Raw genomic sequence first — 18,938 nt, forward strand, 5'->3', positions numbered from 1 at the left:
TCATAGCTAATCCGGCCCTGTCTATTCTCAACGATATTACGTCTTGATTATTCTGCAGGATACAAATCACATACCTTATCGTTGTACAAAAATAACTTTGCAGACCGATCTACATGGTTTAGCGTCATTTATTGAATTAAGGGATCGATTTTAAAAGCCGCGAGCAAATTGTATATAATTTAAAACAAACAGCGCACAGTGGGCTAAAAATCGCCTTTCATGAACATAGAGACTTGAATTTTCAAGGGTATTTTTTTGGCTAGAAATGGATTCTGCTGATCATTACTATGCTATAAAATTACGTATGAAGCAATTGCGTGTACAAATGAAGGAGTTATCATTTTTTAAAGAAAAATTTGTATGGCACTGACTGCCAACCGCCGACTGCTAACTGTTTTGGCTTGCAATGTAAATAAAATATTGTAAACTAGACAAAGCATACTCATATTTAAAGCATTAAAATGAATGAAACATAAAAAAGTTTTTTTTTCAACTTTGAGGATTTAAAAAAAAAAGCGTGCGCCACAATACGAAGTATGTCAAAAAAATTCAAATAAATAGTAGTATATCTGAGTGTAAGGATAGAATGGCCAACCTTATGATTCCAGAGACAACCTCATTTTTAATGTCAGCGCCATACAAATTTTTCATTAAAAAATGATAACTAATTCATTTGTACACGCAATTGCTTCATACAAAATTTTATAGCATAGTAATGATCGGCAAAATCCATTTCTAGCCAAAAAAAATACCTTTGAAAATTCAAGTCTATATGTCTATGAAAGGCGATTTTCAGCCCACTGTGCGGCGGGCGTATCGCTTTGCGAGTTACGACTACCTTGCATTTCTCAAACTTATTAGTTTTTTTTACTTATTAGTTATTAGTTCACATAATTTTGTTTTTATTTGGATTCAACATATTTATTATGATTCTGTATGAATGATTTTCAGATTGCAATTCAAACAATTTTCCGTTAAAAATATTTAGTTATAAGTAGCTACTTTATCGCCAGTCTGAATTCTTCAAGAAAGGATTTCCAATTTTGAAAATGAAGACACAATTCAAAATAAAGGTTTTAGAGGTACATATGTTTTAACATTTTCACGGCCAAAAGTATTATAGTGATTTGTTTTTGGGGTATTATGCCTGAAAAAACGTCCGAAACGTTGGCTAAAGTAGGAGGTAGTGCAACACGGCATAATACCCCAAAAACAAATCACTATAAAAGGTTTTAAAGTTCATTAAACCGGAGTTACATACAGAGTCACAACTTCACTTTATCGTTTGTCTAAATTCTAGAAAAAACTATTCCAATTTTGAAAACTTACGTAAACTTAGTTAAGTTGCAGACAAACATTTATAGGCGAAAATAGTATATTTTAATTGTTCCAATGACATGTACCTACCAAAATATTAGAATAAAAAATAAAAAATTTAAATACGGACATGGCGTTTTATTTTATTTTATTATTTTTTTTAAAGAAAGACAAAACATTCCCGGGAATTAATTAATTAACCCGGGTTACAAATGACAATATTTGAAAATCTCCTACTACCACCACAGTAAGCGGAAGATGTTGCTTGTATTGTGATGGAGGACTTAGCCAGCCGAGGAATTGAACACACAACGCCTGGGTACTAACCAAACGCGATGTCAACTCAGCCAACGACCGGTTTAAGCTACAATTTTTCTCTTGAGCCGTCTTATGGGCAAATATGTTTTTAATACATGGTTTTCCAATAAGAGGTGTTATTTTGAATAGCCCGCTATTTCGGTAGATGTTACTTTTGAAGCTGTCATTTTTTGACATTTGACAAGTAAAAACTACGCCATTAATAAAAATGGAACGATACACGCTTCAACAAAGCATTGAAATTATTAAAATACACTTGAGTGAATCAAATGCAAATCGTCTTGAGTGATGCGGCCCATTTCCACCTCGGTGGCTTCGTCGACAAGCAAAATTGTCGCATCTGGGGCTCGAAAAACCCAAGAGTTATTTTTGAAAAGCCTCTCTATTGTCAACGTGTGACTTTTTGGTGCGGTTTATGGTCCGGCGGAGTCATTGGACCTTACTTTTTTGAAAATGAGGCTGGAGCAACAGTTACGGTGAATGGATTGCGCTATCGAGAGATGATTAATGATTTTTTCTGGCCGGAATTGGATGGTATTGATCTGGACAGCGTTTCCTTTCAACAAGACGGCGCTACGTGCCACACAAGCAACGAAATCATTGATCTTTTACGATTGAATATCAAAATAACACCTCTTATTGGAAAACCCTGTACAATGCTATTTAGCTATCCAATTCTCTACCTATTGACATTAGGAGCATAAAACCAAAAGTTCCTTCAATAGTAAAATTATTGATTACCTCCAATAAACGTATATAAATTTCTCTTTTCTTTTTATTTGTCATTTTCATAATATTGTGTAAACAAAAACCTAGTTAACAACCACTCTATAAATTGCCATTTCAACACAGGTGTTTCATACCTAGTGAGATGAGCAATACGTCATTATTGTAATTAAATGTAATATTAAAATAATTAAATGAATAAATAAAATAAATATTTACGTAGTCATTTAAAATCGATTAAACGATCACAGCGCTCTTTAAGTGTGTCTAAATTTTTTTGAGAGACTGTATTGTTGATCACAATCTAATTTGAACGCCATGTTGTAACCTCACCTATAGTGTTTCGTTTGCTGTGGTACCGCTATGGCGCTGCGTGTTACGTGTCTCTCGGAGGAAGTCCGGCTAGCCAGCACTAGCTAGTCGACATTCTCCTGGTGAAGGAAAGCGGCAGTCTGAAACAATAAAACAATTATGTTAATTTATTTAATTATATTAAGCAAATCACACTATTTTTGTCTATGGAACAATCCCCATACATAATGGAGGACACAATATAGTTTAAAGAAGTTTTAAAAAAATTATGAGTTCCGCACAAAAGTCCCAAATCCCAACAATTCCCTACTGTCCGGAGCCAATGAGATTCTGAAAACCCCAATATTGTTAGGTTTAAGGGAGTTTTCAGAAAAAAACATTCCAGTGGCAATCATTGAGGTATATAGATAGAGCTAACATTGGTGTTCAAAGTATGGGCCACAAACATCGGTTAATTGTCCGCTGTGAGATTCCACGGGCTTCAGTCAGTTACAAGCGCGAGATATTGTACAAGTCGTACCGGAAAAGATAGGGAAATCAATGGTATAACATTTCATCGGTAAACAGGGTAAACAGTTTTAGGGTAGTTGATTAAATCGACTTTTTAATGTTAAAAAAAACTCAAGAAGCACTTGAAGATGGAGCGCCGGCCGGTACCCAAATGCTCCGGGTAGTTCGTTGAGTCGGAAGGATTCGGGCAACATTGACAGCCGCCACACCCGCTTCCTTCTTCCTGGGAACAATTATTCTTTAAAAAAATACTAGTAAAATGTGTTCTTTATTGCCATATTGAGTTATATAAATAGAGTCTTGCAAAATCACTGTAAAATATTGATCCTGGGAAGTAGGAAGGGGGTGTGGCGGCTGTCAATGTCGCCCGAATCATTTGATTAAATGTTAAATAATAATTTCGTCATGAAAATTATAAATAATATTATATTGATTGATATTTTGCTGAAATATTGCTCTCACTAACTCAGTAATAGAATGAGGAATCTGTATATTATCTAAAAAAAATAATTTTAATGAAAAAATAATGTTAAAAAATTTGGAGAAAACGCACGTTCATACCAATAAGTAGACGTAATCAAAACAAAATGCCTTTTCTCAGTGAAGTTTTTGTAATCACATCACTGGCAAATATCTACCCTTCAGTACTTTCATCACTTTTTTTAAATTTGAAAAATTTTCTATGTATTTCAAATGCGCTATATATATCTTATTTTTTAATTTTCCATAAAAAAAATATAGTTTTAGAAACAAGATAAAATGATCTTTCCGGTGTACGCATATAAAATAAACATTACTTTTTCTAAATAATAAAAGTTTAATATCAAACGTGAGAAATGTTGTCAAAAACGCTAACCACATCTTTACTTAAATGTTTACTAAAATCATAGAAAAATTGAGAGAACTCGATATTTCAAAAACACATTCGTTTATTTTGGGGAATTTGTAAAAAAAACTGTCACTTCAATTTTAACTCGTTCGTATGATAAAAAATATTTTTTATAGTTAAACCGAATGTTAAGATAGCGGCACGAAACATGAATTATTCATTTTGGGTATTTTTAGGATTTTATTAATGGCACCCGGTATAAATATTTGAAGCAAACTGGAGTCTCAAACTATTTCTCTTTCTAACATCAAAAAAATTACGAATTTCCCCTTGATAGAAAGAAAGATAAAAATGCTTTTACAAAATGTGAACGACCGGTTAACATTGTTCAGAAACAAACAATACAAAGTTATCGTTAATTTATAATAAATTGAGGATCGCGCATCACACCTGTGTATTCTTATCTCACGGAGTTGCGTTTTTTACTGTTTTTACCCCAAGTACAAAACTGTCACCAAGTGTCAATCTTTTCGGAAAAAAAAACTCTGCCGTTATAAAGTAAACAAGTGTCAACTAAAGTGATTACCATCTTATATTGAAAGTTATCATCTAAAAATCATTTTTACATAGATTTCGCTTATAACAACATCCAAAATGAATACTCAGTGCATAATATGTCAACAAAATATTGACACCCCATCAGACTTTGTATGCTGTTGTCTCTGTGAAAGCAATTATCATCTCGGCTGTGCGGAAATTGTGGAATCCTCCCGTCGAAGTGCAAGAAATACACAATGGAAGTGTAAAAAATGCATTCAACATCCAAAAAATAAACTGAAGCAGACGACAAAAAATGATATATTATTATTAAGTGATGAACTGCCATCTATCGTCAAACAAGGTAAACATATGAGTGAATCACCAAAAACTGCACCCGTCCAGCCAAAAGGCACAGATAGTTTATCAATTACAACCACAGATGGCAATGGGCTTCTTACTTCAGAATTATTTATTAATGAACTATCCAATTTTAAAACGGCTATAATGGAATTTGTTGAAAAAAAACTAGACTCATATGCCCAAAAATATGAATCGATTATCTTACAAAATCAAGAAATTATTAAATCCATACAATTCATATCGGAACAACACGATGAATTAAAAAAACGCATAATTGACATTGAACAATCACAGAAAACAGTCAATACTGATATGATGGAATTAAATAAGCGTAATTCTATCCTACAAAATACCATATCCCAACAAGAAGACAAAATTGACCGACTGGAGTACCTTAACCAAATATGCAATATCGATATAAGAGGTATTCCAGAATCAAACACTGAAAATCATATTGAAACACTAAAAAAAATATCAAAAATTATTAACTATGGAGATACCGCACTACCCTTACAATCTGAAATTACGAAAATATATAGGCTAGGACCGAAACTGTCCGAGAAGAATCCCAGATCATTAATAGTGTCTTTCAATAATATTAAATCACGTGATGATTTTCTAAACAAAATTAAAGCATATAAAAAATCCACTGCGACCACCACAAATAAACTAAACACAGCGGACCTAGGACTGTCACAAGAAGCCAAACGTATTTATGTGTCCGAACACCTGACACAAAAAGGAAAATATCTACTTTCGCAAGCAAAAAAATTTTCCAAAGAAAACGATTATAAACACTCCTGGACGGCTTCGGGCCGTATTCTGCTGAGACAAACAGACACCTCCAAAATCATCACAATAAAAAATCTCCTTGATCTCGATCGACAAAAACGTCAATCACTGTGACGGTTGATAAAAGGTATTTCATTCTTTACTGTGCTGCATAATAATAATAATCATTCGGCTGATATCTTTTTTTTTCGTAAGTTTTTATATGTGCCGGATCTCTAGTAACAAAGTATATACCCAAAATAATGCCTTTTTACTGTCTTTAGTATTTTTATCTTATAACAGAACGATTATTGTAATAATTGCTAATCTTGCTACTTACTATTCTTACTATATTTTATCTCTTTTGTTTGAAACTCGAGTTTTTTCAGTACCCTTTAAGCAAAAATTTGTTCATTCCGTAAATATTATTTTCCTTGCAAGTTTCTATTTGTCTCGTATCACTCTTAACAATTTAAATTCTCAAAATAATGTATTCTTACCTTCTTTAGTAGATTTCTCTTGTACGAACATAATTTTTATAATAACTGCTAATATTGTTGTTAAACATTTTTACCATATTTTACTTCTTATCATCCAAACACATCATTTTTTAACATTATTTAAGAAAAAAATAGATCTTTCTGTAAATATTTTTCTCCTAGCATGTTTTTGTATGATCCATACAACTATTTTCCATTTATTAACCATTCAAATTAACATATTCGTACTTTCTTGTAACAGCATAACTATTGCAAAAATTGCTAATCTATCTTGTAATTACTCTTACCATAGTTTATTAATTTTGGTAAAAAGTAAAGCCTCTTTAATATTCTATAAGAAAACAGTAGATCATTCCATACGTATTGTCCTACTCACATGTTTTTATATGATTTACACCACCATCAATAATGTATTTACCCAAAATAATGTGTTCATACCTTCCTTAACAGATTCCTCTAGTTTTGACATAACTACTGTCACAAATTCTAATGCTTTACCCTATTTTTCGATATTCTCACCATATAAACAAATAATACCACTTTTATTAACACGAATATTTCTCACCAGTATTAATATTTGCGGTTGTTTCTTGACAACACTTAATACATTTACCTCAATACTATTATCTTGGAAAGAAAGTTACTGGAAATGCTCTAACTCTGTTCTAATTACATCTTTGTTCACTAACCTTGTTCTTATCTATTTATCACACTTTCTCATACTCTTCATACATGCTCGTGATACAATTAGGTGGTACTAGTCAAACGAAATGATTGATATTAATCTACAAATAGAAAACCACGGTAACGTGATTTCTACTGAAACCAATGATGCCTCAAAGTGCATTAATATTCTAAAACCCTATAAACGATTAAAAATATTCTCAACAAACATTCGAAGCATTGATAAGAACTATAATGACCTACTTGTAACACTTGCCGATTTGAATAATATTTTTGACATAATTATTTTAACTGAATGTTGGATCAAATCAAATTACACTCACAAAAACATTACAGGATTTACAGTTTTCAATACACAAAATAATAAGACACAGTCAGATGGAGTAATTGTCTATGTAAAATCTGAGCTGGACCCGATTATCTCTGAATTATTCATTGATAATGCCAACTGCCTTAAAATAAAAACCATCCAAACCACAATTCTTGCACTATACAGGTCACCTAAACACCAAAATATTTCATCCTTCCTTAAATCCTTAGACTTGGCCTTATTTAACTGTACACCAAATGAAGAGCTAATGGTGATCGGTGACATTAACATAGATTTACTTAAACCAAAAGCATCACAAACACTCGACTATAAAAATCTCATGACTCAACACGGGCTTATTTCTTATATTAATGCTCCTACTAGAGTAACTGATACTAGTAACTCATGTATTGATCACATATTTCTACGATCAAAAAAAAATGCAAAGGGAATTATATATCAATCAACCATAACGGACCATTTCTCAATAGCAATTGGTTTTATGCATAATAAACCCACTACCGAAACGTCACGTAGTAATATAAAAAAGAAACACATTAATCTCGAGAAACTAACTTCTAAAATTATTTTAGAAAATTGGCTCTCCACTCTAAACTCCACAGACGTAGACATTGCTTTTAATACCTTCTCTGAAACTCTCTTGCAACATATTGAGGATGTCACTGAAGAATCCCATGTGAATAATTCAAAAAATAAAAAACTGAAACCATGGATAACAGATGGCCTAATTTTTTGTATTAAAAAACGGGACAAGCTTCACAAAAACTTACTCAATAATCCAGACATTCAAGCCCAAATATTTTATAAAAAGTACAGAAATATATGTAATAATATCATTAAAACCACAAAAGAAAACTACTACAAAGAAAAACTGTCCAGAGTCGGTAATAATAACAAACAAATTTGGAATATCGTCAAAGAAATATCTAACACTGACCACCCAGTACAACCAATCAATAAATTAAACATCAACGGCCAAGACACCTCCCTAAATGACCATCCAGACACTGTGACCAATCACATAAATGAATACTTTTGCAATATCGGTAAAAATCTAGCATCAAAGATTTTAAATAAGACATCAACCGATGAAAATGCCCTTGCCGACATTATCAATCAATGTGCCAGTGAAACAGATAATATACTCACCTTAAACCCGACCAACTACGATGAAATTTCTCAAACTATTAGACAGTTAAAGCCCTCTCATTCGTGCAATCATGACAAAATTTCCTCAACTATACTAAAAACAGTTGAACCCTTTATAATCCATCCATTAGTACATATCATTAACCTCAGTCTCACTAAAGGTGAATTCCCAAACAAACTCAAACTTGCCCTAGTTCAACCAATTTTTAAGTCCGGAAATCCTACTGACATAACAAACTACAGACCAATTTCTATATTATCATCACTATCAAAAATTATTGAAAAAATAGTAAAAAAAAGACTTATCGACCATCTTACAAAATATAACATACTCTCGTCAAACCAGTATGGCTTTAGAGAAGGACTAAATACAGATTCAGCTATTTTAGAACTAACATCACATATAACACAAGCCTTAGACAAAGGTGATAAATGTTTGGCAGTATTTCTGGATTTAGCTAAGGCATTTGATACAGTATCTCATCCAATCCTTCTAGCCAAGCTCAAAAAAATCGGAATAAAGAATAAGGCATTTGATTGGTTCAAATCGTACCTCACAGACAGAAAGCAATGTGTTAAGCTACCATCGCATAAACCATCCCACTCAACTAGCATTAACTTTGGTGTGCCACAGGGCAGTGTACTCGGTCCCACACTTTTTCTCATTTATATCAATGACTTATGTAAACTATCTATTATTGATGGCAATATAATCACTTTCGCCGATGACACTGCCCTAGTACTAAAAAGTAAGACATGGGAAGAAACATTTCATAGAGCGGATCTAACATTGCAAATTATTAAACAGTGGTTGGATGATAATCTACTCACCCTAAACATAACTAAAACGAAATATATAACGTTTAGTCTTAATATTCCGAGTCAGCCTTCAATCAATCGTACACTAAAAATACATTCTTGTAGAGATAACTCTAGTTGTCTGTGCAATCCACTAGAACGAGTAGATTCCATTAAATATTTGGGTGTAATAATTGACAATAAACTACGATGGGAAGATCACGTAATAAATGTTACAAACCGTATACGGAAACTGGCATATATCTTCAGGTCATTACGAAATATTCTAAATAAAAATACACTACAAACGGTATACTTTTCTTTATGCCAATCAATTATATCTTACGGTATAGTAGTCTGGGGAGGATGCTCTAACACGATATTAGATCCATTAATTAAAGCTCAAAAATTGATAATGCGGACTATTTACAAAGTACACTATATTCACCCCACGAAGGACTTATTTAACGACTTCAAAGTACTCAACATAAAATCCTTATACGTCAAAAACATATCCTCCTACTATAAATTCAAACATACGAAAAAAAATATTTTTGAATCGACCCATAATACAAGATATTCCAACAAATCCAATTATACTATTCCCCCAATAAAAACCTCAATGGCACAAAGACAATTTAACTTTCTTGCTCCAAAAATATTCAATAATTTAACGTTAGAAATAAAATCAATAGCCAAATACGACAGTTTCAGGAAAGCGCTCGGGAATTTTTTGATGTGCGATTGTTATAGTGTTAGTAGCCTATTCCAAGTACTCAGATAGAGGTGTATATATTGTTTATATGCGTGAGGATGCGTCATATGGGTGTATGTATACATGTGTTGTTATATGTATATAGGTATGTCTGCTGCTATATACACATGTGTGCTTGCATGCACACATATTAAAAATTATATATATAATTATGTACATTTTTACAATCTAATGCTAATTTACTTATTTCTCCTTTCTAATTTCTATCTTCTACTTTTTCTTACAATTTTTCCAAAATTTTAGCTTCATCTATAGTTACTTATTTCATATGTTTACACTAGATTTCATATTTCATACAAAGTAATTACACTCAATTGGTCACCATGAAACAGGCAGCCGCCTAGTATGGTGATTCATTATATCTACTTTATGTAAATTTCGAAACAATGTAACATGTATTAAATAAATAAATAAATAAATAAAATCGTTGCTTGGTTCAACTCTAATAAGGAAGTTGAGTCCATTTTTTTATTTTTTTTATCAATGTTCGCATTCAAACTTAAATACTGGTATTTTTTTTTTAAAAGTTCGTTTTCATAATTAAAATAATTCTCAAAGTTTAAATTTTATTAAACCCGCCAAAACGAGCGGAATCCGAGCGGTAAGAGGCGGGGTGTGGGTGTGACGTCATTCGAACTGTGAAAACCACGTCGCTTAAGCATTTTGTATGGAAAAAATTTTAATTCTTCAACAAGGAATTCCAGTAATTTTTTTACCAATGTTAACCGTCTATTAGAATTGATGTTATTAAAAAAAAAAAAAAAATTGATTAAGATTTCATAGTTAAATTAATATTTTAAGTTAGAATATTTGCTTTTCCCGCCCGGTACGGTAGGTACTTGTACGGTATTGCCTCGCTATTTGTTGACTTGCCCCGCGCGAATTCAGGACCACCGCGCAGAAAAGTAAAGACCAAAAGTAAAATAACGGTTTTTAGCCCAGTTCACTGTGAGACTTTTCTGGGCGGCCGGCGGCCTGAAGTGTATCACATGTTATGTGACATGTATAATAATAAAAACTTCTAAGTTATGCAATAAACAACATATTATTATAAAGCACTATACGAATATGTATCTTTAGAAATCCATTTCATATAATAATAACAACAAATACGTACATATATTTGACAAATCCAAATAAACGTTTGGCCTATACACCTCTCTCATCTAAACCGACCATCTCTCATGTAATAGAAAGAGATGCACCATAGGTGATCCGTTGTACGTACAAGTCACGACACATGTGACGTCAGAATTCTTTCGACCAATCGTGGAGCGTATACAGTCTATTGCTATTGAATGCTTTTTCAAGAACGTTTAACTAATTCTAAGAATAATAATATAGAAATATATTTATATATTTAGAATCGATATTTTTTGATCTACATGAACATATTTTTTATACGTTTTTAGTATTTTTAGTATTTTTTAATATTTTTCACTCAACTTCCTTATTGTGCGATATAACGATGGATAATAATTATTGAACTAAGGGACGTATATCTAGTAACAAATTCTAATCCAGGAAGCGGCGACGCTATGAAAGCCATAACAATAATTCGTGGTTAAAAGTTTAAATCCATTAATATTATTGCTTCCATTGCAATTTATATTGTTTATTACTTAGAATTACGGCGAGCATCGAACCATAGAGTAATTTCGACCTCCCAATAATTTATTGCGTCGTGAATTATTATGTCAGAGGTAAATTTTCTACGCTTTCCGCTAGCCCGTAGTCTATTTTCAACTACTTGTAAATCTCATCAACGATGTTTTCAAGCGACCAGAAATTATCGATTAAAGGTGTGAATGATTGGATACTAATAAGTTTTTAGTTGCAAGGAGAATTATTACTTATTAAATAATTATTATTTTGTTAATCAACGTGTAATTTAATTAAGATGATATCTATATAGTTATTTTTTTGCAGGAGATCTTTTAGGATGCTGTTTAGCGGAAATATATGAGATCGGGAAGGAAAACGGTATCTTTTCAAATTATTGGTAACCCAGTTAAAAACGAATTAATCTTGTCGAATTCCGATGCACGCTTAGTACGCAAAAAATTATAATCTGCACTTGGTTTCAACTAAATTACTATTTATGGGGTGGGAGATGGTAAAATATGCATTCAAGTTCCATTATTTCTCAATCAAAGTTAGGTTTGAAGGTTAGGAGATACGCACAAATGATTAAAATAACTCATACTAAACCCTAAAAACGTATTTTGTGCGTGTTTACTTAAACCCCGACCAAAATTGTTGCCTCCATTCGAAATTTAAGTTGAAATCAAGTGTTGTTTCTTTATAAATCCTTTGCATGCAGCGGAATTCGACAAGTTAACCAAAAACGGGATTTCAGGCTGTTTTCTCATAAACTATTAGTCAATTTCCAACATATCGGAACACGTGTTCATGCGCCTGCACTTGCCTTGATAATATACAGGCTGTCCAAAAAGGGGAGTAGGTATTTGATTGTTGGATAAAACAACCAACAAGATGTGGGCACTTGCCTAACATCTGACCAATCAATTGAAGTTGTGAATGAACTGTTCTCGAATAAAGTCATTTCTCGTAGAGACACCATTACCAGGCCACCCAGAAGACATGACCTGATTATTTTTATGGGGATACCTAAAAAGTAAGGTATACGATGACAAACCGACGAATTTAACAACATTAAAACAAAATATCAGATCAGAAATGGCAGCCTTCTCAAGAGATGTGTCAACGCGTTGTTCTCAATCTTCGTTCAAGATTAGAGCAGTGCCAGCAGCGCGAAGGGCGGTATCTGAACAACATAACCTTTGCTAAATAATTTTTCAGATCTGTGTCTATAACAACGAATTTTGATGTTTACATTTGTTGTTTCATCCAACTATCAAATACACGCTACCCTTTGGACACCATATACAATAACGAAATGCGAAAATATTATGATTTTTAAGTGTGGTTTTGTCTGGTTTGTCTGATGGACATTCATAATTGAATTCGTTCAGGTAATTCAGGGCTATCTATCACATCTGTACTGAACCAAGCAACTCCCGATGCTATCGAGTGACTGAATAACTTCAACATCCCTTTTTGACCTATAACAACTATCAACCATACGAAGACAAGAAGGTCATAGGCGGTGTCAATTAATTAACCTTAACAGTGAATTAGACTTACTTTCGTTAGGCGGAGTTCATTAACTGCCGACAATGCGGGTGCCACCTTTTCACCGAGGGGCGTTCTCACGCGACGGGAAATTTCGCTACTTTTTTCGATAGCGTGTGAACAGCAACGCGGGCGGGCTATCTCGCGGCAACACCCGCACGTCATACTGTGTCGCATGTGATTCCGTGACAAAACAGAACGGTGACAAGCTGAACATTGAAGAAAAACGAAGACGAAGAACAAACTAACAACGAACCTAACTGAACCAAATCCAACTTAACCTAACCTAACCAAAATTAACATAACATAACCTAACAGAATCGAACCGAGCCGAACCAATTTTTTATTATTTTTTTTATTAGGTACAATATTTTTTACAATTTAAGTTTTCCAGTAATGTAGGCCTCACTGGGTGGCTTGCCCGTGCTGAGGCCTTCATTTTATAATATGAAATATAAACTACATAATAAATTTTATGAGAAAAATTATACATTTAAAATTAAAAATACATAATAATATATTTAAAATTAAAAAAAAAATAGTACCTACATTGAAAATAATCTTGTGTGTTTGTGAGTAATGTGTGTTTATATTGGTTTTGTGTGTTACGTGTAGGTTTTATTTTTATTTTATGTTATGAAATTTTGGTAATATTGTCTTTTTTTTTCTTTAATACATTTTTTAATTTTGTGTGTGAATTTATTTTTATTTTCCTCAATTTTAATTTCAAGTTTTAAACTTTTGAAAGCTTTTATATCATGGTATTGGTAGTGTCTTTGTCCAAAGCTTGAATTTACTGTCGGAGTTTTTATGTTTTCTTTGTACGCTTGTCTAACTGGTCTGTTAGTGTTATTTTGTGTATGTTGAAATTTATTTTTTTTGTCAAAAATGTAGTTTAGTAGTGTTTTAATGTATAATTGGCGTATATCTAGTACGTCACAGCTGTTGAATATATAATATTTCAATCCAACTCAACCTTGCCTAACCTAACCAAACCCAACCCAACCCAACCCAACCTAACTCAACCCAACCCAACCCAACCTAACCTAACCTAACCTAACCTAACCTAACCTAACCTAACCTAACCTAACCTAACCTAACCTAAACTAACCTAACCTAACCTAACCTAACCTAACCTAACCTAACCTAACCTAACCTAACCTAACCTAACCTAACCTAACCTAACCTAACCTAACCTAACCTAACCTAACCTAAGCTAACCTAACCTAACCTAACCTAAGCTAATATAACCTAATCTTATTTTAGATAATCATTGGGCCTTGTTTCTAGAAACTGTCTCGCCTAAATCGCTCACCCGCTACTCGGCCGAGTACTGACTGTACTGATCACATCAGCCGAACACTCGGCCGAATGCAATGTCTCTATCGAGCACTCGTCAGGTGTAATTCAGGCAACAAAGATATTAGCCAATAAAATATGCGTTAAATAATGAAGATAATGTTGGTAATTCTTAGTCGAAGCATGATATAGTTAAATTAGACGGAAGGGGATAGTATCGAATAAGACCGAATCTTTTTTTCTGATTTTTCCGTTTCAAATTTTCGTTTGAGAATCTCTAATATTGTCTTCCTAAGATGTACCTTAGATCCACCAAGTAACGGAATTTACGATAAGTAATTACTGTAGCAGGTTGATACAGTGAAGCTGCTGAAGATGCCAGAGTCAAAACGTAACTGGAATGCGGTAATTATGATTTTAGAGTTGCTAGGCGTGACGAAGCTATAAAATCTTCTTCTTATTCCTAACAACAGACCCGGTGTCGGATTAAACTTTAGACATATTATGCTATCATGCGCGCATAACTTAAGTATTATACTCGTAAGTTGGGGTGACACACTATGCTACAATTTTCCTCAGGAGAGGGGTTCAGATCAAATGGGGAACTGCCGCCGAATATCATTTCTTTGTATGGGATCTGTCACTTTCAAAGATGACAGCCGCGTAATTATTCTGACTAACTGTCGCATAATTTTCAAATATAGCCCGTCTTTTTAGGTGTATCGGATTGTATAGCGAGCAATATGGAGTTATATAAAACGCTTTGAACTTACAGCGTAATCTGTCACCCCTTTCAACCATAATACAGCATGCGAACTCTCCACAAATCTCAAGAACATCCAACTATTGAATTTGGGAGCCACCTCTGGACTGGGGTTCTACAATACCTAATAAACCTGATAATCGCAGTAAATGATTTGGATTGATAAAAAACAAAATTTTATTAATCACATAGAAATTACACCAAATGGAACTCTGAAAATATGGGTTTTGTAGTAAGGAGTCAAATTTAGAAGAACTGAACATTGTGGGCAATCTCTTTATTCAGTCACTAGTGGACCCCACAATGCTTCGCCATTGTTAATGTCGTTCTTGAGTGTCTCTGACTTCTTTCACCACTATCCACTGTTTACCACGATGTTACTGTTAAAAAAAACTACATTACAACGACTTTACTTCCGACTCTTATCTCACTTCGGTGCAGAGATATTGCGTTAAGTGTCCCTCGGACGTCCCAGACTTCTACCATTCAAACCAATATCTAAACATTCCGGTCACTAATAAGAACAAACTTTGACATTTTCAGCGATATCTATCGACCACTTTTCGAGTTTTGCGAGCACAAACATCCACCGGCAGAATTTTTATACAGGGTTTTCCAATAAGATGTGTTATTTTGGATATCACGCTATTTCGGTAGATGTTACTTTTGAAGCTGTCATTTTTTCACATTTGACAAGTAGAAACTACGCCATAAATAAAAATGGAACGATACACGCTTCAACAACGCATTGAAATTATTAAAATTCACTTGAGTGAATCAAATGCAAATCATTTTGAGTGATGAGGCCCATTTCCACCTCGGTGGCTTCGTCAACAAGCAAAATTGTCGCATCTGGGGCTCGGAAAACCCAAGAGTTATTGTTGAAAAACCTCTCTATCTTCAACGTGTTACTTTTTGGTGCGGTTTATGGTCCGGCGGAGTCATTGGACCTTATTTTTTCGAAAATGAGGCTGGAGCAACAGTTACGGTGAATGGATTGCGCTATCGAGAGATGATTAATGATTTTTTATGGCCGAAATTGGATGGTATTAATCTGGACAACGTTTACTTTCAACAAGACTGCGCTACGTGCCACACAAGCAACGAAACCATTGATCTTTTACGATTGAATATCAAAATAACACCTCCTATTGGAAAACCTTGTTGGGGGTTATAAATTCCGTAGTACATTGTTTTGATAAAGAATTCAAAATAATTTGTAATGGGTATTAAAAGGGAATGTGTTAAGTATGATAACGCTTACATACTTACTCACAATTATTACTACTATGGCATCCCCAATTGGGGAATGTTGTGAGGCTGAATGTAGTGGGGACGGGAAGGAGATGGGAAAGAGGAAGGTTGGGAAGAAGTAGATGGGAAATTACCTGTCTATTCAGATCTGGTCACCAAACACGGCCAGAGCCATTTCGATTCTGAATGTTGGTCTGACACCAGTGCGATACTGACAGTATACATTATTTTAAATGAGTAATTTGTGGAATAACACAAATTAATCAAATAAAATTTACTTGCGCACGCCAAGATTTGAACCCACGACATCCAGCTTGCTAGTCGAAAGCCTTACCTCTCGACCAAGGAGATCATCAGATCACCTAATATCGGAATAGAAAATACCCGTGGACTTCCAAAGACCTTCATACGGCACTGCTCATCAAACATCTATCGTTATCGAAATTAATGGGAATTATTATTTTTTTATTCTCTTGGGAACCATAAAAGTAATTTAAAAAAATATGTATTAACTACCAAAGTAAAACATAAATAAATTTTGATGTCTAACAGTTGTTACGCCTTCCGAATGGCCTATTCTAAGTACCTACTGATATTTTACGAGGCTGATTTATTTTTGGAAATAAATTTTTATTATTATATGAATTAGTTACAAAAATCGTTTTTTTCTCAATACAGAGTTTCCCGCCTTTGTTTCTTCCTACTTATTTTTTTTACGTGAGTACTGCTCAAGAGTCCCAGCAGCTCCCAACCGTCTGGACCCCGTAAGACTTTGGCACCCCCAATTGGGGTATGTTATGAGGCTGAAGGTAATGAGAAGGACTTTTAGATTAGTCACCAAAGATAGCTAAAGCCATTTCAAGCAATATTTAGCACTGAGTGGTGGGCTTTCTTTCTTTCTGTGATATTGTTACTATGCGCCACAGAGTAACCGGGACGAGTCAGCGCTACCGGAGATCGGAAACACTCTTGTCCAGGACGTCGCCCAGTTGCAGGGCGCGGCTTACACCATAGATGGAGAATTTCCCTCAAGCCACCGTAGTACAAGTGCTAAATTTGTTTTATTTTATTTTATTTTCAACTTAAAATCATGTAATTTATTTAGAGTAATATTGCACTCACCGCTCTGGTAAGCTGAAATAAACAAACATTATTATTAATATCTAGTTAAGATTGTTTTGAGAGTTATACATAGGTGGCGGTGCTTGCACTGTTAGGTCCCGAATGGTTCCGATTGCAACCGAGGGTAGCCGATCGTAGGTCGGGAACACATTTGTATTTCTATGCCCCGGCAGAATAAGCAACACACTCAAACAGAACGCACGTGTTTCCAATAAGACTTTAATTGTAATTATCTACGATAATAAACTTCTTGTAATCTAGAAGGAATCAATTATAAAAGACTCTCATTCTCAATGTAGAATAGTGATAATACTTACACTTGTAATCCCAGACATTACCCTACCTTCATACTATTTTAAATTAATAAATTGTCAAATAACACAAATAAATCAAACAACATTTACTTACGCACTTTGAAATTTGAACCTGTTACCTCCGGATTCATAAGTTTCTACCATAGAATAAAAAATAATACTAGAATTCCATTCCATGCAAATTTGAATGGAAACAAATGTTCCATTTAGCCCAAACGCCCAGCGCTCGGCCTCACTGACACTAGCCTTAAAGCTCCGTAGTAAGCGTTCAAAAAGAAGAAGAAGATGACTTGAAAGGGAGATATGTAAATTAGAATGTTAAAGCGAGCGCGCTTATATTAAAAAAACGATAGTAATTAAGTGAAAATTGTGATAATATTTAATAAAAGACCACTCGTTGAAGTTAGAGAAAAAATCTCACCACAAATGCCTAAGTTGCATTTAAAGATACACTGTGATTTTTTTCATGCCTGTAACATGTTAAATAACAGAACAGAATGTGTTTTTAATAATTTTCAAAGCATGCAATTTTTTCTATCGAGGGAATTTCATATATAAACGTTTCAGCTCTAAAAATGTATAGATGTTATATTTAAAAAAATAAATAAAATTTAAGGAGCTTAAAAACTTACCGTCTTCCTTATATAAATTCCCTAATACGCTGATGCAGCGCTGGTTAATATTTACTCATAATAATATTCATCTAAGATGATTTTAGACTAGCACAACTTTGTTCCAATCCTCAAAAACACGGTCATATTTGCATTTCGCGTTTAGCTGCTAACTTCAAGTTTCTTCAGATGACATTCGCGATGTCATTGACCCGGTCAGCTTTGAATTGCTTTGAAATTTGACCAATTTTAATATGCGTTCCGTATTTGGTTTGGTAAATCGATTTAAAATATTCCTCCGATAGTACTGCCAATGGGTATTACTGTTTTTTTTTACATTTTCACTGCGCGACAGATCGATATTTGTCAAATCAACCAAAATCAGCGATCTCCGTCTTACCATACCATAGTAAAACGTCCCTAATTCTGGGGGCGGGTTTAAAAATCTGACAGCCACTAATACTGCGGTATTACGGCCTTCTACTAACCTGTTCTTATC

At 33.8% G+C, this 18,938-nt stretch overlaps 1 protein-coding gene across 1 annotated transcript in view; it reads right to left on the reverse strand.

Moving 5' to 3' along the window:
* The window catches only part of LOC149414959 (uncharacterized), a 162,972-nt gene that overhangs the window by 79,545 nt on the left and 64,489 nt on the right, over window positions 1–18,938 (reverse strand). Inside the window, exon 2 of the mRNA XM_089643579.1 lies at window positions 2,695–2,813. The gene's annotated coding sequence lies outside the window, so the exon portion shown is untranslated. The remainder of the gene's footprint in view (window positions 1–2,694; window positions 2,814–18,938) is intronic.

This window comes from Hesperophylax consimilis, chromosome 19 (assembly GCF_061612785.1).
Source record: "Hesperophylax consimilis isolate HC1 chromosome 19, BYU_Hcon_1.0, whole genome shotgun sequence".
In the NCBI taxonomy this organism is placed as follows: domain Eukaryota; kingdom Metazoa; phylum Arthropoda; class Insecta; order Trichoptera; family Limnephilidae; genus Hesperophylax; species Hesperophylax consimilis.